Below are 25,336 nucleotides of genomic sequence, written 5' to 3' on the forward strand. Positions count from 1 at the left end.
GAATATTGTTCTCTCGATCTCAAGTCCATTAATTTAATTCAAATACCTTTAATTGATCGGAAAAAAAAAAATACCTATTTTGGTAAAATTCATCATCCGTCATGATTCTATCAAACCTCAAGGACTGTTCAAAGATTAGCCTCAAAGCAATTTGATGCAAATGTCAAAATTTGGGACTCTTCACATCTACTAAACAAACATATAGGGGTATAAATAATATTACAATAATACTATACTAACAACTCTCACTCATAAACTTTTTCTCATAACCCTGATATAATAGTTTGTAATTGGTTAACTCATAATTAATTAGTGAGACTCATCTGTTAATTAATTGTGAACTATCACATAAAAAGTTGGATTAATTGTGAACTATCACATAAAAAGTTGGTGAGAAAGGGTTATTATTGATATTATTCACAATATATTTAAATGAACCCAGACAAGAGTATCTTCCTCAAACTCCATTCATGCACTCATTCACTAATACCAACCCTCTCACCTTCGGCGGCGTTTTACCTCTTCACACTCGCACGACAAAACCGACGCCGTTTCATCTCCTCTCTCTCTCTCTCTCACTCACTAGCCTCTCCTCAATTTCCTCCAAACAAACTAAAACAGAAAGCCAAACCATGTCCGTGATGTCCGCCACGTCTCTCCTCCAATCCTGTTTCCAACAATGCCCCTCGCCGTCTCTCTCCCTTCTCTGTCCTTCTTCGTCCTTTCACATCTCTGTCTTACCACCACCACAGCCGAGGCTCGCCAATACGACAATCACCTGCTGCGTTTCGCAGTCTCAAGTCTCGGTTGTGAATAGCAAGATCGACAGTCGAATCTCCGAGCGTAACGAAATTCGACTCGGCTTGCCGAGCAAAGGCCGCATGGCTGCCGACACTCTCGATCTCCTCAAGGTACTTGCCTTTTCGCTTTCATTTTTTGTTTGAATTTCGGTTGAAAATGTACTTAATTTAAAAGGAGATAATTTCGTTGAATAAGATTTAGTTAGAATTATGGGGACAATGAATGAGAATTCATGTGTTTTTAGTTGCTGATAAACTGAAGGATATTAAATTGTTTTCGTTGTTGTTGTTGTTTTATTTTTTTTTATTTTTGGGTAAATCTTAAGTTTCAGTTGAACCCTAGGGACATGAGTGAGCATTCGTGTGTGTTTGGTTACTGAGTAACTGAAAGATAATGAAATAGAATACGGAGGAAAGGAAATGGAGACTGTGAGTAGTTTATATGTGACGATTTCGAGTTCATTTCTGCTTTTCTAGTTTCTGTATTTATTGATTTATCTGAATTTGCAGTTCTGATATTCTTTTTAGTTTTGGAATGTGTTTAATTAAAAGAATCTAATCTGTTTGGCTAAGATTTAATCAGTGAAGAAAATGAACTTGAATTTATCTAATGCTGTGTTTAGGTTACTGAGAAACAGAAGGATAATGCAAAAGAAAGTGTAATTAGTATGGGTGTGTTTGGGAGTATTTTGTATTCAAGTGTTTTTTGAGTAAAAGTGCTTTTTACAGAAACTACTTTTAACAGCTTTACGTTAAAAAAAAAAGAANGGGCTACGGACGTTTCTAAAATGGCCACCTTATGTGCTCATAGGGTTCTCACTATCAAGATTTCAAACACTTGATACCCTTGTCACGATTCTACTATTCTAAGGACATATATCAATACATATAGCAATAATAATGATTTACGCGATATAAAATAAGATGCCTTTTATTATTGATTAATGAACATTATTACAAAGAGTCAATTCTACAATAATTGATTGGCTCTAGGGCACCTACTCCAACGCCAACGTCAAATAAGTAGAGTTCCATCTTGTTTCTACATCAAGCACCAAATGACTCTTACTTTCAATTTTTTCTTTCTCCACACACTCCATAAATCTCATTAACCTTGCTGGAGAAGACCTCACATACCTCACTACAGCACGAATTCTAAATATGGAGTCATCCATATCTTTTAACCCCTCTTTTACAATCAAATTTAGTACGTGTGCACAACATCTCATGTGAAGAAATTAACCACCCAAGACATTTCCCTGCTAACTTGATAAACGAGTACTAAGGTAGCTTATACCCACATCATTAGAACCTGTATTGTCAACCGTTACTGTGAATACTTTAGAAATACCCCAATCAAGCAAGCACCTCTCCACTTCCTTCCCAATGATTAAACCTTTATTACTACTTATAGGACAAAAGTTTAAAATCCTTTTGTGTAGTTGCCAATCGTCATCGATGAAGTGAGCCGTAAGACACATATAGTTGAGGTTCTGACAACTTGTCCATGTATCAGTGGTGAGACAAACTGTGTGATTGAACTTACTAAAAAACTTCTTTAGCTTTTCGCTCTCTTCAATATAAATCTTGAAACAATTTGTAGCCATAATCTTACGGAAGGGCATTTGAAACCTAGGCTGTGCCGCAGTAATCACACGGCGAAACCCCTCATGCTCCACCAAATTAAATGGCAGCTCATCGATAATGATCATTTGGGCAATAGTTTCTCTAATAAAATCTTGATCAAATTTCCATGACAACAATGAAGATTGTGTAGAGGTGGCAGCCTCACTTGAGAGGTCACGCGATGCTTGTTGAAAGAATAACGTCTTTTGTCTCTTGTCCACCACATTCAAAGGATACTTTTTACACCTACTTAAGTGGTTACGTAGACAACTTGTACCACTCTTACTTGAACAAGCAAGAACATTCCCACAATAGTTACATGTTGCCATCAAATCATCCTTATTCTCACACTCATTTTTGGTGAAGTGATCCCACATTTCAGATGTATTCTTCCTACTAATAGTAGATTTTGCACGTTTGGGACCTAAAGGTATGGGTGGTCTTGGTGTAGGTGCTTGAGTGTCATATGAAGTGTCAAAAGTGGGTGTGTTGTTGGCACTAGTCGAAGATATCTACAATGTTATAAAAAAGGAATATGCATTCACTAACATTTCAACATGTACACAAAATTACCAATATAATAAAGCTCACAAACCTTCCTTCAATCAGCAATACTTGGGACTTCCTCACTTGAATTCCTGAAACAATTAATTATACACAAAAATCAATAAAAATAATGAACAAAATAAAATACAATTACACTAAAAAAGAAGTAATTAAATTACCCAAGAGAGGACAACTTCTCGTATGCCTCTTTTAGTCCTTCAATAGGATTGCACCATTTCATTTTGAAAACTAGAATTCACAAAAAATAAACACATAAATAATCAATACTAACCAGTAGGCAGAAACCACAAACAATCAAACACCCAAAAGGCCTTTATATTACACAACAAAAGAAAACAATACAAATTAAAAGAACCATATTCTAGTCTACAGCCAACCCTCACAGTCATAGTCACATCCATATTCTAGTCTACAACCAACCAGATACTTTTGCATACAGGCTGTTAATGTTTAGTGTATCAGTTAATTCGACTCTAAACCCTAAAAACCCTGATCAGAAACCTTTATTCACTTATGTGAATTCAGATACCAGATTATAACACTCATTTACCTGGATTGAAGCAAACAACAATAGAACAATCCAATCTCACATGAACTAATATATATAACCAAAACACAGATTCACCATTAAAGATAGCAACTGCCTAATTAGAAAATTATCAATATAAAACATATCCGAACCAGATCCCATTTGTATCAAAACTGGAAGATTTTTTCTTCATGCCGGTGGATCCAATCACCTTTTCCTATAAATAATCAATCACCACCTAATACAAGTACCCAAATATTAAATCAACTGTTAATTAAAAAAAGGGAAATACTGATTAGAATAATAACAATATTTACTACTATTTCTCTTTTTCTTTTTCCTTCATCAATTAATCAATCAAAAACATTTTAATTTTAATGCAGGCATGAGAAGGATGGTTGGCTGGTTGCTGGCCTTTCGTTCGCACCAAGAAATACAAAGCAAAGAGATGAGGTCATGTACTGGAAACAGACAATGACGTGGAGACTGGAGCAACGATAGCGACTGCAGTTGAGTCACGCAGTAGGCATGCGTGAGGGACCTAGGAAACCCAAACGGCTATGGTAGTGAGCCAGCGACTTGGTGAAGGAAGAAGAATTGTGATTGCGACTGGTGACTGTCGAGTGCCGACTGTTGAGCAAAAGATCGGTGAGCAAAGATCAGTGGCATGAGCAACTTGAGAAATTTGTGTGGCTATTGGCTGAGGCGTGATTGCGTGAGAACTGAGAGATAGTGAGAGTCCAAGAAAGAGTGAGAGTGAGAGACTGAGTCAATAAGAGTCTGAGAGTTACTGAGGTGAGTGAGGTTTGAGTACCATGAGGCGTGAGTAGTGAGTTTAAGTTTGCCAGTTAGGGTGTTAGGGATTGCAAAATCAGAAACCAAAAATGCATAATTTTTTCAAAAATTTGGTTCAGAAAACCGATTCCAGGTAGCCGGAATTAATTATACCAAAAACCAAAACCGAATCGAAACAAAAAAAAAAAAATCAGATTTTCGGTCCGGTTCGGTTTTCGGGTTTTTTTTCCACCCCTAATTTCTACTGTTGTTACGTTTATTGTGAAGTTGGTTGATTGGATGTTGCGCATTATCATGTTGTATATGTTAGTGATGTACCAACTAGTGGTATTGTCTTGTAGTGTTTGTCGGTATTTAATGATAGTCTTTAACCAATCAAACTTGAGTAATCAGGTGAGACATGATAGATTATACCTAGAGTACTGGAAAGCTATTTCATTGGTTTACCTTTCCTTGTAGGTTTAGGGGATCGTAGAGTGTAGAGGGGAATTGTGTGAGTTGGTCTTGTGTCGAACCAAAACCGTAGCGGCAATGTTTTTATTATAAAGTCTTAATTCATTTTAATTTCAAGCTTTTATTATTTGCATTTAGTTTGTTTAGTTTTAATTAAGTTCTTCAATATTAGCAATTAGTTTTCCTAGTTTAATCATTCATTTTCCATCTTCATTTAGTTTACTCAAATATGCATTATTTTGTTAGTCTTTGTTCTCTATAGATTCGACCTTGCTTACCACTAACTACTGTAATTAGGATTAATTTTACAGCCGTGATGACCGGCTCGATAGACTTTTCCCACTAAATGGGCTTTAGGCCAGATAAAATTGACCCCCTATGTTTCATCAAACAACATTTGCAAATTGTAATCCTTGATTTGAAAATTGAAACACTAACATTGTGCCACCAATGTTTAGTCTTTGTCCATACTTGCCATCCATCATCTCAAATTAATAAAAATACATAAATCTATATCTCAACATCTCAAATTAATCAAAAACCAAATTCATTCTCAACTTAAAAAAAAAAAAAAACAAAATCAGACTAGGCCTTTTTTTTAAAACTTTTTTGTAGTTTTTGGTGCTTAACTACTTATATATTAGGTTTTATTTTGGTTAGGTTAATAATCTATATTGAAGGTAAAATCATATAATATTAATATCTTTTTGCAACTAAGTTTACTGTTTTATTTTTTAAAATTGAGTGGTATGTTGTTAATTTTGGAATCAATTTTAATAAATCAAGGGTGTTGTGTGTGATTTTTCCATTAAGCTCGGAGAAGTTAGATTTCTACGAGGTTATAGCTTGACCTAGGATCAATTAGGCTCAAGACTTGTTCGACCAAGCATAAGCTAGTCACGACAAATCCTAATAGTTGTTTGACAGCTTACAAATAAGCTCAGATCCCAGATATTTCAGAAGAGATTAGATCAACAGCAATGATAGTGCGGTCTTAGCGCTCAATCGCGAGAATATCAAAGTTGCACTTTCATCTTGATTGTAATTCCTTTAATTTCACTCTTACCTTTGGAAGAAAACATGTACATAAACCCCTTCCCATGATGGAAGAGGGGTTAGCAAATTGTTCTAGGCATTATTATAATTTCTTGTAAGCTCTCTAAGCAATACAAGATACAGTGGACATAGGCTTAAGATTAAATTTGCCGAACCACTTTAAAATCAACGTGTTCTTTACTTTTTCTACATTTATATTCGTTACTTTGCTTATTATCTTTAATCACACGTACATCCGTTCCGATTCCACCAAGGTCAATCAGATCACTTGAGTTGGTGTAATTCTTGCATCAACATTTTGGCGCAAGGATGACGGCCCTCGCCTACTTTCAAAATTTCTAGCAAACAACCTCAGTGAACCAATCACCCAAAATTTACAATGGTTCGTACCAGATCCAAAACCACCATCGAAAACCACGATAATGTGGAGGCCACCCACCAGGAGGTGCATCAAGACGCTATTGCACGCCAGCCACAAATACCGCGGGCATAGTAGGTTGCAAATCAGCTAGGGGTAGGAACATCTAATCCCGAGAATGGCCAGCTGATGGAGATGATAAGGACGATGGTTGCACAGGCATGCAACAAAACATGGCTGAGATAAGAAACAAGCAACCAGCCAACCGTAAACTCAATCAGCCACGTTTCATGGAAGTTACTCCCTCTGGAAGGAATGACTCTGCCAATGACCAGTCAAGTCCATCAGCATTGAGGAACGACCAAAACCCTTAACATCACAGGTCACCCTCCGCTCAAGAGCGTGAGTCTCGCGAGCAAACTAACCCCAAGATATGGCTAGGCAAGCAGCCCATGAGGGAGAATGAAGGCAATGGTCACCTAAAGGATGGCTGACCTGCTTGACGATATACCCGACGTTAGCGTGCCAGTTTTAGCCCACGCCAAAGGCAAGCTCAAGCCTCGCAGACACGCGAGATTAGACATGCATGCAATCTGGCAACAACTGACGTTCCGGTTTTAACCAACATCATGAACAACGTACCGAGGAGCATGATAACACCTACTATCTTAGCCATCATGACTCAACCTTGCACACTAATGCACATGACAGAGCAGGCTCAAAAGCAATTGATCTCCAAACTCACCTGCTCGAAGTAAGGCTAAACAAAGCTCGCAACCAAAATACTCCTCATGGAGAAGACTTAGATCAAGTGCAAAGATGCTCGATGATCTCAGAGTTCACCAAAATAATTCAGCGGAAGAAATAATAAGTTCTCTATTCACAGAGAAAGTCTAGAAGGCCCCGCTTCCCTAAGGATTTAGAGCACTAAAGAGCAAGTTCGATGGGAAAGGAGATCTCAAAGACCACCTTGACTTTTTCAACTGCATCAGGTCTCTGACTTGGCAAAGTGCCACTGTTTCGCAGTCACTGTAGTAGGGGATGTCAAGAGGTGATATAAGAGGCTCAAGACAAACTCAATACAATCTTGGTAACAGTTCTCTTTACTATACTTACAACAATTCCAAGCAAGGAGATAGTTCGCAATGTCGCTCAACTACCTGAGTAATATTCGTCAAGAAAGAGATGAAACTCTGACCTTGTGAATCAATCCAGACTTTGCTTATAGCAGGAATAAAGTTGAGCTTGGCCAAGTTCTATCAAATGGCCCCCAAAACATTAGCCAGTATAAAGCTCGTTGGTTGCCCTGGCAAGAAGCTCACCCAGAAGGGCCTATGATAGGCGACAAGATCACCTAATTGACAAAAGAAGGGGCCAAGATTGTAGTGATAAGGACTGAAATGGGTTCCAGAAAAAATAGAAAACAGAATCCTATGGGGAAAGGCAACCTTTTCCATGGTATGCATAGTACACCCCCTAACAGATGTAGCTCACATCTTTGAGGTCTCTCTCGAGGCTAGAAGGTTATTTGCGCTAGAAAGAATGAAGGGAGCACCAGGTAGAAGAAATCGCCAGAAGTACTACAGGTACCACAAAGATATAGGGCACAATATTAATGAGTATCAGGCTTTGAAAGGTGCCATCAAGGACTTGATTAGAAGAGGTCATCTGAAAGAATTTGTCAAGGAGAAGCCAATTCATGAAAATCTGGGTGAACAGGCTAATCAAATCTAACAAACCCAACCGAACAATGATGTGTTAGTGGGTATGATCTATGGGAGACCTAACATTGCAAGGAGCTCTAAGCGCTCTCATAAGCAATAGGTGCGGGAGGCCAGGACCGACTAGATCCCCTCAGTGATGAATTATGAGCAAAAGTCGCCAAAGTGGCCCAAGATAGAAAGTGAGGTAGTAGGGTTCACCAAAGAAGAATACGACCAATCTCCTCACCATAACCATGATGCGATTGTAATCACAACGAGGATCGGCAATGCCTGAGTGCTCAGGGTAATGGTTGATAACGGTAGTGTAGCGAACATCTTCTTGGGAGTTTTTCGGGAAATAAGGTTCACCGAACGAGACCTAAAGGCATGTCTATCACTGCTATACGGATTTATTGGGGATAGCTTAGTCCCCAAGGAACAATCGAGTTTCCCGTGACTCTTGGGGAAAAGCCTCAGATAAAGACAGTGATGACAGAGTTTCTAGTGGTTGATTGCCCGACCACATATAATGTCATTTTGGGAAGGCCGATCCTGGATGACCTAAGCACATTCACCTCAGTGCGTTGCCAGGCAATGAGATTCCCATCTTCAAACGGAATTGCATCGATCAGAAGTTGCAGAAAAGACTCAAGGCAATACTATAATCGGGCCATTCATGCTGCACAAAAATGGCCACTCTCAAGGACTATGGTCATCGTTGAGTCCAAGCCAAAGCTCGGACCATTAAAAGACATTATAGATCCTCGCATCCACAAAAAAGAGCCCACAATAGGGCCACAGAAGAGTTGCGAGAAATATCTATCAGCGAGGAAGATTGAACTCACGTGTTAAAAATTGGCAGCAATCTGAGCGACGAACTGGCAAATAGCCTTGTGGGGTTCCTAAAGAAAAACCTCGACATGTTTGCTTAGGTACATGCAGACATGGTGGGGATCAGCCCCGAGGTAATGTGTCACAGATTGAATGTTACCTCAGAGGCTTTCCTGATCAGACAAAAAAGAAGATTTATGGATGCTAAGCGATCAAGAGTACTCAAGGATGAAGTTGATAAGCTCTTGAATATCAACTTCATTTGGGAAGAAAAATATCCGGACTGGTTCACCAACCCGGTTTTGGTGAAGAAGTCAAATGACAAGTGACAGACTTGCGTCAATTTCACTGATCTGAACAAGGCATGTCCTAAAGACAGTTTTTCGTTGCCCCGGATTGATCAACTAGTAGATGCGACAGCAAGAAACACTACTAAGCTTCATGGATGCTTACTTGGGATATAATCAAATCCCAATGTATTAGCCCCATGAAGGATGCACCTCATTTATTACTGATTGGGGTATTTACTATCACAAGATTATGTCATTTGGCCTGAAGAACGCTAGAATGACCTATCAGTGTTTGGTGAATCAAATGTTCGCCTAGCAAATTGGCAAAACCATGTAAGTGTACATTGACGACATGCTTGTCAAGGCAAAGGTCGTCAAAAACCATATCAAGCACTTAGGGGAAATGTTTGATATCCTTAGAAAATATCGAATAAGATTAAACCTTTTGAAGCGTGCTTTCGGGATAAGCTCGAGGAAGTTTTTGGGCTTCTTAGTGAATCAGCGAAGTGTTGAAGCCAACCCAGACAAGATTCAAACTCCCTGAACATGCAGAGTCTGACTAATATAAAGCAGGTTCAGAGCTTGATAGGGTGAATGGCTGTATTAAACAAGTTCGTTTCTCGAGCTACTAACAAGTGCCTGCCTTTCTTTGAAACCTTAAAGGGCAACAAGGGTTTCAAGCGGACAGAGGAGTGTGAGAAAGCATTCCAAGAATTGAAGAGGCACTTGGGGCAACCTCCTTTGTTGTTAAAGCTCATCTTGGGCGAACCCCAATTACTGTACTTATTAGTATTCAATTCCGTGATCAGTGTGGCTTTGGTACGCGAAAAGGGGCAAGGTACAACTGGACGGATCCAATAACCACGTACCTGAGAGATAGGATAGTGCATGAGGGAAGAAATGAAGCCAAAACCCTCCGAGCAAAATCAGCTCGATATACGCTTATCAACAACAAGTTATATAAGCAAGGATATAGGCATGTGAACGTCTTCAACCAGACAGACATTTATACCTGCGGCCGTCAGCGAGTTATGTTAGGTCAGCTTTTTAAGTAAGCTCTGTACGCTAGAAGAGTCACTCGAGTTTTTGCCTGCCTCTCTGCTTCAGCATATTTGAAGCTTTTCCAAGAGAAAAGGAGACATACGGAATACCCGACAATGAGATGATTGGATGGGGCTACAAAAGGAAGAAGAGTTCCTCGATCTTGGCATGAAACGTAACACTTCGCCCACTGCAACATAAGACGATAGGGGTATGCGACTAGACCTGCAAGACTCGCTTTGGGTTACTCCACTGAATGATGTGTTGATCAAGAAGTTACGAAGTACATTCTGAAGGAAATCCACGAGGGTATTTATGGAAATCACGTCAGGGGCAGATCTTTGGCATACAAAGTACTCCATTAGGGATATTATTGGCCGACAGTCTTTGATGATATGGCTAACTTCGTATGGAAATGCAACAAGTGTTAGAGGTTCGTAGACATTCTGTGAACTCCACCCCAAGAGTTGACCACTTTTACAAGCCAATGACCATTCCCGACCTGGGGGATCGATCTGATAGGCCCTTTGCCTCCGGTAAAAGGAGGCATCAAGTTCGCAGTGGTCGCAGTTGATTACTTCACCAAGTGGGTAGGAGCCAAGCCTTTAGCCACCATCACTTTGCACAAGCTGAAAGATTTCGTCTACAAAAATATCATTTGTAGATTTGGAATCCCTCATTCCATCATAACTGACAATGGGAAGCAATTCGATTGCGAAGACTTCTAATCGTTATGTGAAAGGCTCGAAATCAAGAAAAGCTTCTCTGTTGTTTATCGGCCCCAAGCTAACGGTCACATAAAAGCTGTCAATAAAGTAATCAAGCACACCATCAAGAAGAAAATTGACTCTCTTAAAGGAAGATGGGTAGACGAACTGCCCGATGCCCTTTGGTCATATAGAACAACTGGTAGAAGCTTGACATGAGAAAACCCCATTCTCACTTTCCTATGGATGCGAGGGAATGGCCCCGGTTGAAATGGGGATTAGTTCATTTTAGATAGAAGTCTTCGATATGGAAACAAACGAAGATCTTTTTCGCCTAAGGCTGGATTTAATCGAAGAGCACCAGGCCAAGTCTGAGTTAAAAGTTGCTTCCTATCAACAACGAGCCAAAAGATACTTCAACTCTAAGTCAAAAATTGAGATTTCAGGGTGGGCGACCTAGTTCTCAAAAAGGTTGTCCCGAGTACACAAAATCCGAGCTTGGGAGCACTTGGGCCCAAATGGGAAGGTCCTTTGAAGATCTCTGAAAAGCTTGCACTAAGAACTTTTCACCAGAAACACCTCAATGGTAAAGCCGTATTACGAGCATGTAATGTCGAGCATCTATGAAGGTACCACCAATAAGTAGCTCGGGGTTTCAATTTTATTCTATCTCTTTTTTCCTAGAAATCAATGTAAGGTCTCTTATGATCAACTTTCATTTATCAATAAAGAGGTATTATTCAAAACTTTTGTCTTTGTTTATTATTATTTACATGTTGCTTCGAAATCACAACCTAAGCAATCACATCTAAAAAACTCGAAGTCGAGTTCAAAAAAAAGCAGTTTAGCTTTATAAGCCATGCCAAAATTTAACTCATCAAGGGAAATATTCCTCGATGGGACGAAGTTAAAACTCGAGAAACACTCAAGTAAAAACACATCGAAAGAAAATCAATTATAAATCAGCGACTAAAACGCAAGACGGGCGACTAGCCCAAACTCGACGTTGTCACAAGAAAGATTTTCTTGTTTGATTCGAAAAGCTCCTAAAGAAGCAAGCTATGCATAACTTGGAACAAATTTGAATTTTCTATGCTAAGTTCGATCAGAACAATTAAAAGGACTTCACAGAAAAAAAAAAAAAAAAGGAATGCCCGAAAAAAGATGGGAAAAAACTAAATTTTCATTGACTGAAAAAAGTTTAGTTACGGAAAAAACAAAAAAAAAAAAAAAAAAAAAAAGCTTAAACAGCAGGGGTTGGAACATCTTCAACGGTAGGAGCTTGAGCAGCATCTTTGAGAGCAGGAGCTTGAGCAGCATCTTTGAGAGCAGGAGCCGGGAGATCTTTTGGTGGCTTAATCGGGGGAAGGTCGCCAGCATTAGCTGGGAGTGAGGCTAGCGGGGTCAGGTCTTTGACCTCTTGCTTGACCATAACCTCTTCCTTTTCGTCGCCTCCTTCCTCATCCTCACTCTCATCAGACTCGGAGCTGTATGAGTAAACAAACTCCAAGCCCTCCACTTCGGCTTTCATCCTCTCAATCTCCTTCCGATGGACCGCAGGAAGGAAGGAGAGGTCTAGCGAAGGATGGGCTTGCCACAACTGTTGGACCAAATAGATCGACATCTCCCATGTGTTGCCTTTGGCCTCCGACTTCAGCTCCTTAACATCTCTTTTAAGCCTGGCAGCCACTGATTCGACCTCCTTGCAATCTTCTCTCTCTTGGAAGAGCTCACTTGAGGCGTCTGTATACTTGGCCTCTCAACCTGACGTAGTCGTTTGAGCCATAACAAGCTCAGAGTTTAGTTTGTTATTGGCACCTCGCTACTGTGTCAGATCCTTGCCGGCCTTAGTCAGGTTCGCCTCAGCCTTTTTATGAGTAGCCTCATTCGTTGAGACTTTGTTGAGAAATTCTCTCTCCTTGACCTCGAAAGCCTTGGCCTGCTCCTTTAGTCGCTCCAACTCGGCCTACAGTGACTTTCTTTCCTTCTTTGCCACCTCGACCCTCACCAAGGCGTCTTCCTTTAGCTTCTCAACTTCTTGCTAGCCCACCTGATTACCCTCTAAGGTGAGATAGCTCTTATCAAAGAGGAGTTTGGTCATCGTGCAAGCCTAAAAAGAAAGAAGCAATTAACAAAAAGGAAAGAAGAAGTCCTCTAAACAACGTAAAAAAGATGAACTACCAATATCTTGGTGACATAGCTGCAAAGCTGAGCAAGTTGCTCATGAGGAGGGGCATACTTAAGCATCTCATATGTTTGCACTGAGATGGCCTCCTTGGCTGTCGAGGCTCCAACACCTATCTGCTTAGGGAGCCCACCGATTCATCCATCAGGGTCAGCCTGAGCTACCTTATCCACCTTCCCTTTGCCATGTCGCGAGGCAAGCTTTCCCTACTCTCAAAGAGGATGACAGGCTCATTCGTTGGGACAAACTTCTTCTTAGCTATGCTTTTTGCCAAGATGTTCTTCGGGCCACCAGAAGGCCCAACAGTCTTTTTTCCCAAGCTTGGCAACTACTTGGTCACTTTCTACTTTCCTAAGCCTCCCTACTGCTTGGTCGATTTTTTCTTACCTAAGCCCTCTTGTTGCTTAGTCACTTTCTTCTTCCTCAAGCCTCCATCTTGCTTAGAGATTTTCTTCGTCGAGCCCTGGGGGGCTCGGGGTACCTTTCTGCCTGACTACCTTGGAAGTAGTCATCCCAAGTTCATCACCGTTACGTTTGAGGGTCGGCCATAGGGTACCTTTCCCAGTTGCCCTAGCAATATCCACAAGCTGCTTCTTCGCTAGAATGATTAGTAGCTTCTTGGTAGCCCTGCAAGCTGGTGTTTTCTTCTTCAAGCCCTTTGGCTTATCAGCCCACATATCTGCAAAGAAAAGTAAGTTGTTAGTGACCTACCAAGATGAACACATAAACAACAAGCTACTAAGCACTTACCTTTTTCAAAGATCGTATAGAACTTTGCTAAGTCATTGAAGCACTGGTACACAATCAAGCGAGAAAGCGTGATGAGCTCCGTAACGTTACACTCACTGATAAGAGCTTGAAATTACATATTTTTTTAGTGATTTAATTGGATTATTTGTGGAAAAATGTTTTTAAATTGTGGAATTTGAATTAATTATTTCATAAATACTTTTTACGGGATCACAGGTGTATTTTGAGTATTTCCAGGTTCAAACCGATATGTGAAGGAAAAAGAATGATGTCGATGGAATTCATGATGAGTAGGAACAAACGGTGCACAAATCGGAGTTAAAACGAGAAAGTTGTGACGCGTCGAAGATAAAACGTAAAATCTGGAAATTCTTCAAGATGAGCATGCTTCGATGTTTCGATCATAACTTGAGCTGTAGAAATCTGAATTCAACGATTCTTGTGGATTTGGAAAGCTTATTCAGAGAGCTAAAAAGTTTGTGTTGATGAATTTACCAAATTCTAAAGATCACAGACTCATTGGACAGAAAGAACGATCACCGCAGAGACCATTTATTATCGCCACAGCGATGGGTCATGGGCTTGTTTGGGTTATTGCATTCTCCTAGTCCGAATCTGAATGGGTTAAGCATTTAATTCTTTCCTGAGTAACCTCCAAACCCTAGCACTATAAATAAGGGTCTTTAAGTAGTTTTTAGGGAGATTAGAGAAGGAGAAAGGACGGCTACTATTTTGGAGATCAGAATTCTTGCAGTTCTCGTTCACCAATTAGAGAAGTTTTTATATTTTTCTTTCTTGAACTCATGTTATTGAATACAATGGTTGTTTTTATTATTACAATTATGAGCTAAATCTCTTTTCTAGGGCTAAAGATGTAGCCCAATTTATGAATATGTGTTGACGTTATTGTTGTTGATTTTTAATTGAGCATTAATTCTAAGTTTTATTATTGTGTGTAATGCTTTCAATTCTTAAGGATCCAAGGGTTGAATGATATCATGGGTTGGGTTGAGATCGAGAGATGAAACCTGATTTGTCTAAGGTAATAAAACCATAGATTGAGCGAACGCTAGAGATAAGGTACCGCGATCTATGAGGCTTTGGTAAATTCTACATAACCTAATGATCTTTTAACTCCTAAATCCAACTTAGAGATATTTTGGGTTGTTGCTTAAGGATTAATTTGCTAATTGTTCGAGAGAAAGTTAGTGGAATATCAAGGAATTTGGCCTTTAGAATAAGCTCAATTAGGTTAGCAATAATTGTTAATGCATAGGATTAAATTGGTGTGAAATTTGTACTCTAGGTTTAGTCATATTGATCTTTATACCAAAGTATTTATAAAATTCTACTTTTATTTAGTTTTTAGTTTGTTATCTTTTTCATAAAATTCATTCTTAAAATTCTGTTTCATCAAATAGTAACAAAATTGACTAGTTTGGTACTTGGTAGGTAGTTCTCTTGGGATCCGACACTCGTTTACTCGAGCTTTATTACTTGCAATATTTCATACACTTGCGAATAGCCTATCAAGTTTTTGACACCGTTGCCGGGGAACTATTTTGTTTTTAGAGGGGGGCAAGGGACCGGTCCCTTGCGGGCCCAGGCCTGGGCCCGTTTGAGACTGGTCCCAAATGGGACCAGTCACTCATGGGCCTAGGACCGGTCCCAGGCCCATGAGAAAAACCAAGACCCGGACCAAGCCTTAGGCCTGGTCGGGACTGGTCCCATGGGGCTCGGATAATTTTTTTTCCCCCCTCAATTTTTTTTTTATATTTTGGGGGCAAAACAAATTTTATAAGGGGTTTTTAGTATTTTTTAGGGGTTGATTAGTAAGTGTCTAAAAATTTAATTAATTAAAAAAAATAAATTAATAGTTAATTTTAATTTTTAACATAAATGTAATATTCACATTTCACACATTCACGCTTCACAAATAAACAATTAAATAATTTTTTTTATTAAATTATTCATCTTCAATTTCATCGTCAACACTAGTTATATTATTCAAATCTATATTCCTAAAGAGTTCAAGTAGTTCAGGATCTTCAGGGTGCTGTTGTAGTCTTCTTTCTGCATGAGTCCAATCCTGTAAACACGTTATCACTTCAATCATCTCATCGGTTAAAGAACATCTTCTGTCTTCAATAATCCGACCACTCGTTGAAAATGTTGACTCGGATGCAATTGTAGAAACCGGCATAGATAAAATGTCACGTGCCATTTGGGATATAATGGGGAATAGACTTTCATGTTGGTTCCACCATTGAAGAATATCCATGTCAAGTTGCTCCTTCATCGTCATAAAGGTCAGGTCCACCTGTAGGTAGTGAGTCATCTCATTTGGTCCATGTATGTACGAGCTAGAGCTTCCGCCACGTTCCACATACGCCCACTTGCTCGATCCTTGAGGGGGGGCTGCATCAAGGCCCTGATCGCCTCTCCTAGACGTTCCACTTCCACTTCCACTTCCATTGTACCTGTTCTCATATAAAGAAAAAAGCCTATCCAATTTGTGTTTAAAGTCAGTCAAATAAGACGTATAATCATGTCCTAAATAATGGCCTAACTCAGTAATTACACCGTTAACTACGGATAATTTAAACCTAGGATCTAGAAAAAGGCCTAATCCATATAAGAATGGAATATCTAACCAATATCTCTTATATTTTTCTTCCATACTTGAAACAATTTCACTAAAAATGTTATCATGTCTATATTGATCAAAAGTTTTAGCAATTTGAACTAAAATATCTAACACTAAATTAGTAGTTGGATAATAAATACCACTTAATGTATTAGTAGCATCATAAAAAATTTTAAGAAATGAATAAAAAAGTTCACAAACCGCCCAATCATCATAGTTGACAACTTCCTCTGGATAGTTCTTCCGGTTGACGAAATCTGTAATTTGTTTCGCGGTTGGCAAAGCTTTTTCCAACATCAAGTAGGTAGAGTTCCAACGGATAGGCATGTCTGTACATAACTTCAAAGGTCGAACCGATGGCTCCTCTTGCTTACAATATTTGACATACTCCTGCCATCTTTTATTGCTACCACCGACGATAAATCCGATAGCTCTACGCACCCTCTCCATCTTTGAATGTATAGCATCTAAACCTGCTTTAATTATCAAATTGATGATGTGACAAGCACATCTCTGGTGATAAAATTTGCCTTCACCAAGCGGATCCAATTTCTTTTCAAATAAAGAGATTGTCACGGTGTTAGCAGCTGCATTATCAAGCGTTAGAGCTACAACTCTATCAGTTAATAAATATTCTTGCAAAATTTCAAGAATTGTAAAATAAATAGTTTCAGCACTATGTTTTTCATATAATGGTTTAAAGCCTATCAATTTTTGTTGTAAACCCCAATTATGATCTAAGAAATGTACTGTGACAGTTAAAAAATCGGATTTTGATCTACAAGCCCATATATCTGATGTAAGTGCAATAGATATATTCCTAAAATTTTGAAATTCGTTTTTAAGTTTATTATTTATTTTGTTATAAAGTTTTAGTATATCTCTTCTACTTGTACTTCTACTAACAGGGGTATATGCTGGACAAAATGCAGTTTTAACCATATTAACAAAAAAAGGATTTTCAGATAAACAAATGGGAGAGTCCGTAGTAACTATATATCTTGCTATTTCCTCCTCATGCAACATGTGTATGTATTGCCATGTTGAGAGAGTTGAGGATTGGTGATTAAAATTAAGTTGAGTTTGAATTTGTCTACCTGATCCGCTTGAAGATGCATTTATTTGGGGATGCTCTTTCTCTACGTGTCTTCGCATTGTCGAAGTCCCCTTCTCAGCGCCAATAATGGTTCCACATAAATTACATTCCCACACGATTCTTCCCCCTCCCCATTTGCTTTGGCCGTTTTGATTTGGTAAAGTACGCCAGACATCGACATGACCCTCTTTGACGGTCGGGGGGTTGGGCTATGTCCGTGCCATTGACTCGCAGCTTGTATGTGTTTGGCTACACCTCGTCCCGACCGAATGTGATGGGAATTACAGCTGCTTCCTCTAGAGGAAATGCTGAAAATGATTGAAGGCTTCAATTTCTTCGGTGGATGAACGTAAAACTCATGGGGAAAACATTATAATTTATGATAAAATAGTAAAATTAAAATGAAAGAAATAATAATATATGAAATTATGATGATATTGAAAAATAGAAAAAAATTTGAATAATATAAATAAATTATATAATAATTATAAATAAATTGAATAATTGATTGGAGATTTGGAGTAGAGAGATTGAGAGAATGAAAGAAAGAGAGATTGATTGGTGTGAAAAAAATGAAGGTTTAGGGTTATTTATAGTGCAGTTGTTGGGGGGGGGGGGGGGGGGGGGGGGGGGGGGGGGGGGGGGGGGGGTGGGGGGGGGGTGGGGTGGGGGGAATGAAAAAAAACTTATAATTAATAAAATTATAAGTTTATAACCGTTGGCTGCTCTTGTGACCGTTGGCAGCCAACGGTTATAAAAAGTTAAATATTTTTTATTTTTTTATTTTTTTTTTAATAAATTTTGTAAAATTTTATTTTAGCCCTTATAATTTATACTTATTTAAGGGGTTTAATGTAATTTTACAAAGGACTAAAATGATAAAATGCAAAAAACATTTGGGCCTAGGCCTAGGCCTTGGAGGAGGGCCCGGGCCCTCCTCCTTAGGCCTAGTCCCGTTTTGGGATCAGGCCTCCTAGGACCGGTCCTCTCAAGGGCCGGTCCTAGGACCAGGTTTTGATGCTGGGCTTTTGGGCCAAGTCCCAAATGCCCAGCTCTATTTGTTTTACCAATATCAATACGAAATTTTTAGTTGCTACTTTGTTGTGTTTTATTTTTGCTTAGAAATTAATTTTTATTTTTTGTTTTGTTTGTTGCTTTTAGCTAGAATCTGGAGAGTTTACGTTCAAGAGGTGGTGGTGATCTTAATCCACTAGATTTTGAGATCGAGAGAACGGCTAAACAATTGAGGAAAGAAAAGAGGCAAGCTGACTTTGAAAAATCAATGGCTAACACAGGAATTGTGAATCCCAATGTGGAAAATCAAGAGAATGAGAATGAGGATACCTTAGGAGGAAATGCAATGGGTGGAGCAGCAGTGGTTCGAAGAGCATTAAAGGACTACTCTAGTCCTACCGTTGATGGGTGCTATTCTAGCATTAGGAGACCACCAATTCAAGTGAATAATTTTGAGATCAAGCCATCAATTATTCAAATGATTCAGCAGTCGGTCCAATTCGCTGGGTTACCTAATGATGATCCCAACCTGTATATCGCCAACTTTCTGGAGTTATGCGACACATTCAGGCATAATGGAGTATCCGATGACGCGATTAGGCTAAGGCTTTTCCCATTTTCTCTTCGGGATAAAGCTAAGGCTTGGTTGATTTCTCTGCCACCTGGGAGTATCACAACATGGAGTGAGTTAGCTCAAACATTCCTCACTAAATATTTTCCACCTGCCAAGTCTGCCAAGCTGAGGAGTGAGATTACCAACTTTTACCAACAAGATTTGGAGTCACTGTATGAAGCATGGGAAATGTATAAGGATCTTTTACGGAGTGCCCTCACCATGGTTTACCAGTCTGGTCACAAGTGCAAACATTCTACCAAGGGCTGCTGCCAACTATTCAAGCCATGATTGATGCTGCGAGTGGAGGAGCCTTGAACAATAAAACACAGAGGAAGCATACAATCTAATTAAGGTGATGGCGAACAATAACTATATGAGGACTTCAGAGAGAACTTCAATAAGGAAATCAGTGGGAGTGCACAAAGTTGACAGTTACACTGCATTGGCTACTCAACTTTCAAACATCCAGAAGCAATTAGGTAATGTGTTAAAAATAAATGCAATTGAATCCTCTTCTCTAACATGTGACCTTTGTGCAGGAAATTGTCAAGAAGGGAACCTGTTTGCTCAGCCTGAACAAGTTGTAACGCCCCACTTGAGGTACGTAGTTATTGTTTCTTCTTTTGCTCTTATTTGGGTTGGTTTCTTGGTAATATTGTTTAATTGACCTTTGATTGAGTGTTGTGTTGAATACTTGCCCTGAAATTGGTTAAAAATAAAAGAAGTTCAGTGTGCCAAGCTTCGTCGGGATGAAGAAGAATCTTCGCCGCGGTGAAGAGGTGTTGAAGCCGCGGGGAAACATTTTGGATAGTTTCGCCGCGGCGACAGAAGCTTCCTCGCCGCGGCGACAGGCCGACCAAAATGTTTGTTAAGTTTTAGATATTTTCTTCCCTAAGGGCAATTTGACCATTCTACCCCTAATTAGCAGAAAAAGTGGGGAGTAAAATGTAAGGATTTTTCATGGAGAATATGTTGATATGGGGGTGTGTTTATGATGAATCAAAGGATATAGATAGAATTCCCAAAGAAGAGTAAAGGCAAAATGGGAATGCTTGTGTATAAATTTCATTAAAAGGAATTAGGACATTGCAAACCCCTCATTCTTCTTCTCCAACGCCACTTTCCTCTCTTGCTTCCTCTCAATTTCTCTTTCTTTTGATCAAGGAGTTTTAAAGGGCTTTTGGAGTGATTTGGGGTCAAAAATCAACCTAAGGCATCCTAAGGTAAGGATTCTTGCTTTGGTTGTGAAGTCTTGTGAGTTTTTGTGTATATATTGAATATTGAGGGTTTTTGTTCTTTTGTTTAAGAGTAGAGAAAAAGTCAAGCAAACCAAGTGAAAGGAAGAGTTAGTGAAGTCTCTTCATAACAAGGTAAGTAAACCCCAACCCAAGTTGAGATTTGGGAATTTTCTTGATTAGGGTTTTGATGGCACTTATGTATGTGTGTTATATACATGTTATATGCCATGTTATTGAGGCTTAAATAGAGATTTCTAGTGCTTTGTGATTGTTTATGCCTTTCAAATATAAGAAGTGAGTTGTGGGTTGGAAAGGTAGTTTGAGATGGAATTTAAAGGGTATTGTGGAACCCTTTTTGGAAGTGTCTTTCTTTGGCAGGTTATGTGGCTATGTGAGGGGGTTTCTCCCCATTTTGGATGGTTAGAGAAAGATTTAGAATCATTGTTATAGTAGAGTTTTATAATGCACTTGAGTTGTTTGATGAAATGCCTAATAGAGGTTTGAGTATGAGTAGTGAACCTTAATTCTTGCAACATTGCATGTTGGCATTTCATAAGTGCATTGGTGGAGATGAACCATCCATAGGCACTAATTGTGCATTGAAAAGTGACCTAAGAAAGTGTAGGAAACTTGTGTATGCAATTACCCTATGAGTAGAGAGCTTGGTGGATGCAACTACTCTAAGGGTAGAGAGAATGAAAAATGCTAGAATAGAGTGAATTAGAAGAGTAGTATAGATGGGTTGATGCTTTGTGATCATCACCCGACAGTTATGGGAATCGGGTTGATGCTTTGTGATCACCACCCGAATAGCCCTTAGAGATGGGTCGATGCTTTGTGATCGTCACCCGATGAGTAGTAGAAATGGGTAGATGCTTTGTGACCACTACCCGGTTAGTTGTTAGATAAGTGGGTTGATGCTTTGTGATCATCATCCGACATTTAGTAGAAGTGGGTTGATGCTTTGTGATCATCACCCGACAGTGACTAGAGACGGGTTAATGCTTGGTGATCGTTACCCAAAAGTCATGAGAAACGGGTAGGTGCTAGGTGGTCTCCACCCGATAGTTACGAAAACCGGGTAGGTGCTTCGTGATCCCCACTCGGTAGTCACTAAGAACGGGTTGGTACTGTGTGAATTCCACCCGATAGTCATGGAGAGTGAGATGGTGCTGTGTGAACGCCATCCGGCCGTACCTCCGGTAAGATGAGGCCATGACGTTTAGTAGAAACAGAAATAGAAACAGAAATAGTGTAAGGAAAGAATTAAGAGTAATACATACGGGGACAGACAGATAGAGGGTTTTACTTACTGAGCATTATTTTGTGCTCACCCCGTTATTTTTCCTTTATGGATGCAGGATCTAGGTGATGATGCAGTCGGAGGGCATCGGCAAGCGAGGAGCAATAGTTACACTGTTTCCCCTGTTTTGTCTTTTAAAATGACTTTTTGTAAACAATACTCTTTGTGTATAAAAGACATATGACTTATAATGAAAAGAAAGTTTTTGGGCCCAATTTTCTATTGTTATTATGCATGCATTGTATTAGCTTACAGCAGTCGTTACACAAGCTAATTACGTCAATAATTTTCTAAGGGGGCAAAGGAATCCATATTCCAACACATACAATCCAGCATTGAGGAAACCCCCAAACTTTTCATGGAGCAACAACAATGCGCAAAAACAACCTCTTGTTTTTCAAACTCAAGAGCCAAAATCTAACTTAGAGAACCAATTTCATTGAAAAGACAAGCAAGAGGTTTAAGAAGGCTGACATCCTTGTCCAAAATCAATCAGCCTCTATTAGGAACCTTGAGACTCAAATTGGGCAAATTCATAACATATTAGCGGGAAGAATTCAAGGAGTTTTGCCGAGCGATACAAAGAAGAATCCGAAGGAACAAGCGCATGCAATCACCTTGAGGAGTGGACGAATGTTGGAGAATTCAGAGGGTGGAAAGCAAAAGCAAGAATGAGAGAAAGATTTGAAGGAAGAGTAGAAGAACGATCATCGTGGGGATGACATTTATCGCCGCAACGATCGTGAAAATTTGGATAAGCTTGTCAACAAGAAGGACGATCACCGCGGCGATGATACTGGTGGCCGCGATGAGCATGAATTTGCTCCCAATTTGTCAGAGTTTTCAACGCATCACCACGATGATGAATTTGGTAGCTGCGGCGAGCGTGCATGTAACAACTACTGTAAACTAGTACAATGCATGCATAATAACAATAGAAAATTGGGCCCGAAAACTTTCTTTTCATTATAAGTCATATGTCTTTTATACACAATGAATACTGTTTACAAAAAGTCATTTTTAAAAGACAAAATAGGGGAAACAGTGTAGCTATTGCTCCTCGCTTGCCGACGCCCCTCCGACTGCATCAACACCTAGATCCTGCATCCACAAAGGAAAATAACGGGGTGAGCACAAAATAATGCTCAGTAAGTAAAACCCTCTATCTGTCTGTCCCCGCATGTATAACTCTTAATTCTTTCCTTATACTATTTCTGATTCTATTTCTGTTTCTACTAAATGTCTTGGCCTCATCTTACTGGAGGCACGGCCGGATGGCGTTCACATGGCACCATCTCACTCTCCATGACTATCGGGTGGAATTCACACAGTACCAACCCGTCATTAGTGACTACCGAGTGGGGATCACAAAGCAGCTACTCGGTTTTCATAACTTCGGGTGGAGACCACCTAGCACCTACCCATTTCTCATGACTTTTGGGTAATGATCACCAAGCATTAACCCGTCTCTATTTACTGTCGGGTGATGATCACAAAGCATCCACCCTTTCTCTAATGACTAACCGGGTGGGGATCACAAAGCATCCACCCGTTTCTACTACTTATCGGGTGACGATCACAAAGCATCGACCCTTCTCTAAGGGCTATTCGGGTGGCGATCACAAAGCATCAACCCGATTCCCATAACTGTTGGGTGATGATCACAAAGCATCAACCCATCTATACTACTTTTCTAATTTACTCTATTCTAGCATTTTTCATCCTCTCTATCCTTAGAGTAGTTGCATCCACCAAGCTCTCTACTCATAGGGTAATTGCATACACAAGTTTCCTACACTTTCTTAGGTCACTTTTCAATGCACAATTAGTGCCTATGGATGGTTCATCTCCACCAATGCACTTATGAAATGCCAACATGCAATGTTGCAAGAATTAAGGTTCAATACTCATACTTAAACCTCTATTAGGCATTTCATCAAACAACTCAAGTGCATCATAAAACTCTACTATAGCAATGATTCTAAATCTTTCTCTAACCATCCAAAATGGGGAGAAACCCCCTCACATAGCCACAAAACCTGCCAAAGAAAGACACTTCCAAAAAGGATTCCTCAATATCCTTCAATTCCATCTCAAACTACCTTTCCAACCCACATCTCATTTCTTATATTTGAAAGGTATAAACAATCACAAAGCACTAGAAATCTCTATTTAAGCCTCAATAACATGGCATATAACATGTATATAACATACATACATAAGTGCTATCAAAACCCTAATCAAGAAAATTCCCAAATCTCAACTTGGGTTGGGGTTTACTTACCTTGTTATGGAGAGATTTCACTAACTCTTCCTTTCACTTGGTTTGCTTGACTTTTTCTCTACTCTTAAACAAAAGAACAAAAACCCTCAATATTCAATATATACAAAAACTCACAAAGCTTCACAACCAAAGCAAGAATCCTTACCTTAGGATGCCTTAGGTTGATTTTCTACCCCAAATCACTCCAAAAGCCCTTTAAAACTCCTTGATCAAAAGAAAGAGAAATTGAGAGGAAGCAAGAGAGGAGAGTGGCGTTGGAGAAGAAGAATGAGGGGTTTGCAATGTCTTAATTCCTTTTAATGAAATTTATACACAAGCATTCCCATTTTGCCCTTACTCTTCTTTGGGAATTCTATCTATATCCTTTGATTCATTACAAACACACCCCCATAGCAACATATTCTCCATGAAAAATCCTTACATTTTACTCCCCACTTTTCCTGCTAATTAGGGGTAAAATGGTCAAATTGCCCTTAGGGAAGAAAATATCTAAAACTTAACAAACATTTTGGTCAGCCTGTCGCCGCGGCGAAGAAGCTTCTGTCGCCGCGGTGAAACTGTCCAGAGAGTTTCCCGTGGTTTCAACACATCTTCACCGCGGCGAAGATTCTTCTTCGCCCCGGCGAAGCTTGGCACACTGAACTTCTTCTATTTTCAACCAATTTCAGGGCAAGCATTTAACACACACTTAATCAAACAATACTACCAAGAAACCAACTCAAATAAGAGCAAAAGAAGAAACAACAACTACGTACCTCAAGTGGGGCGTTACAGTGCATCTGAGTAGAAACTTTCTTCGAGCCAAGCAAACCTTCCAGACCCACAACAGTTGAAGAATCAGAAGCTTGATAAGCAATTCGGTAAGTTTATTGACATGTTTCGAAGTTTACATATTAATATCCTTTTTGTTGATATGTTAGAACAGATGTTGAAGTATGCGAAGTTTTTTAAGGAGATCCTCACGCATAAGAGAAAATTCGAGGAACACAAGAAAGTTATGTTAACGGAGGAATGCAGCGTGCTGATTCAAAAGAAACTACCACCTAAACTACGAGATCCAAGGAGTTTTACTACCCCTTGTACTATTGGTAGTTGTTATTTTAATAAAGTTTTATGTGATTTAGGGGCAAGTATAAATTTAATGTCGTTTTCCATTTATAGGAAACTTGGATTAGGAGAAGTGAGGCCAACCACCGTGTCTCTCCAATTAGCTGATCGATCAATAACATATCCTAGGGGGGTGGTAGAAGACGTCTTGATTAAGGTAGACAAACTGATTTTCCTAGTAGATTTCATAGTGTTAGACATGGAGGAAGATAAGGACATACCTTTAATTTTAGGACGACATTTTCTAGCCATGGGTAGAACATTGATAGATGTCCACCAAGGGAAATTAATCTTAAGGGTAGAAGATGAGTAAGTAGAATTTGATGTTTTTGAATCTATG

At 39.4% G+C, this 25,336-nt stretch overlaps 1 non-coding gene across 1 annotated transcript; it reads right to left on the bottom strand.

Annotated features, from left to right (window-relative positions):
• Positions 1–19,184: 19,184 nt before the first annotated feature.
• Positions 19,185–19,290, bottom strand: LOC116111876. The gene has a single exon (XR_004125136.1). It is a non-coding gene; the product is annotated as a small nucleolar RNA R71 (small nucleolar RNA).
• Between the last annotated feature and the right edge of the window lie 6,046 nt (positions 19,291–25,336).

This window comes from Pistacia vera, unplaced genomic scaffold (genome assembly GCF_008641045.1).
Source record: "Pistacia vera cultivar Batoury unplaced genomic scaffold, PisVer_v2 Contig652, whole genome shotgun sequence".
In the NCBI taxonomy this organism is placed as follows: domain Eukaryota; kingdom Viridiplantae; phylum Streptophyta; class Magnoliopsida; order Sapindales; family Anacardiaceae; genus Pistacia; species Pistacia vera.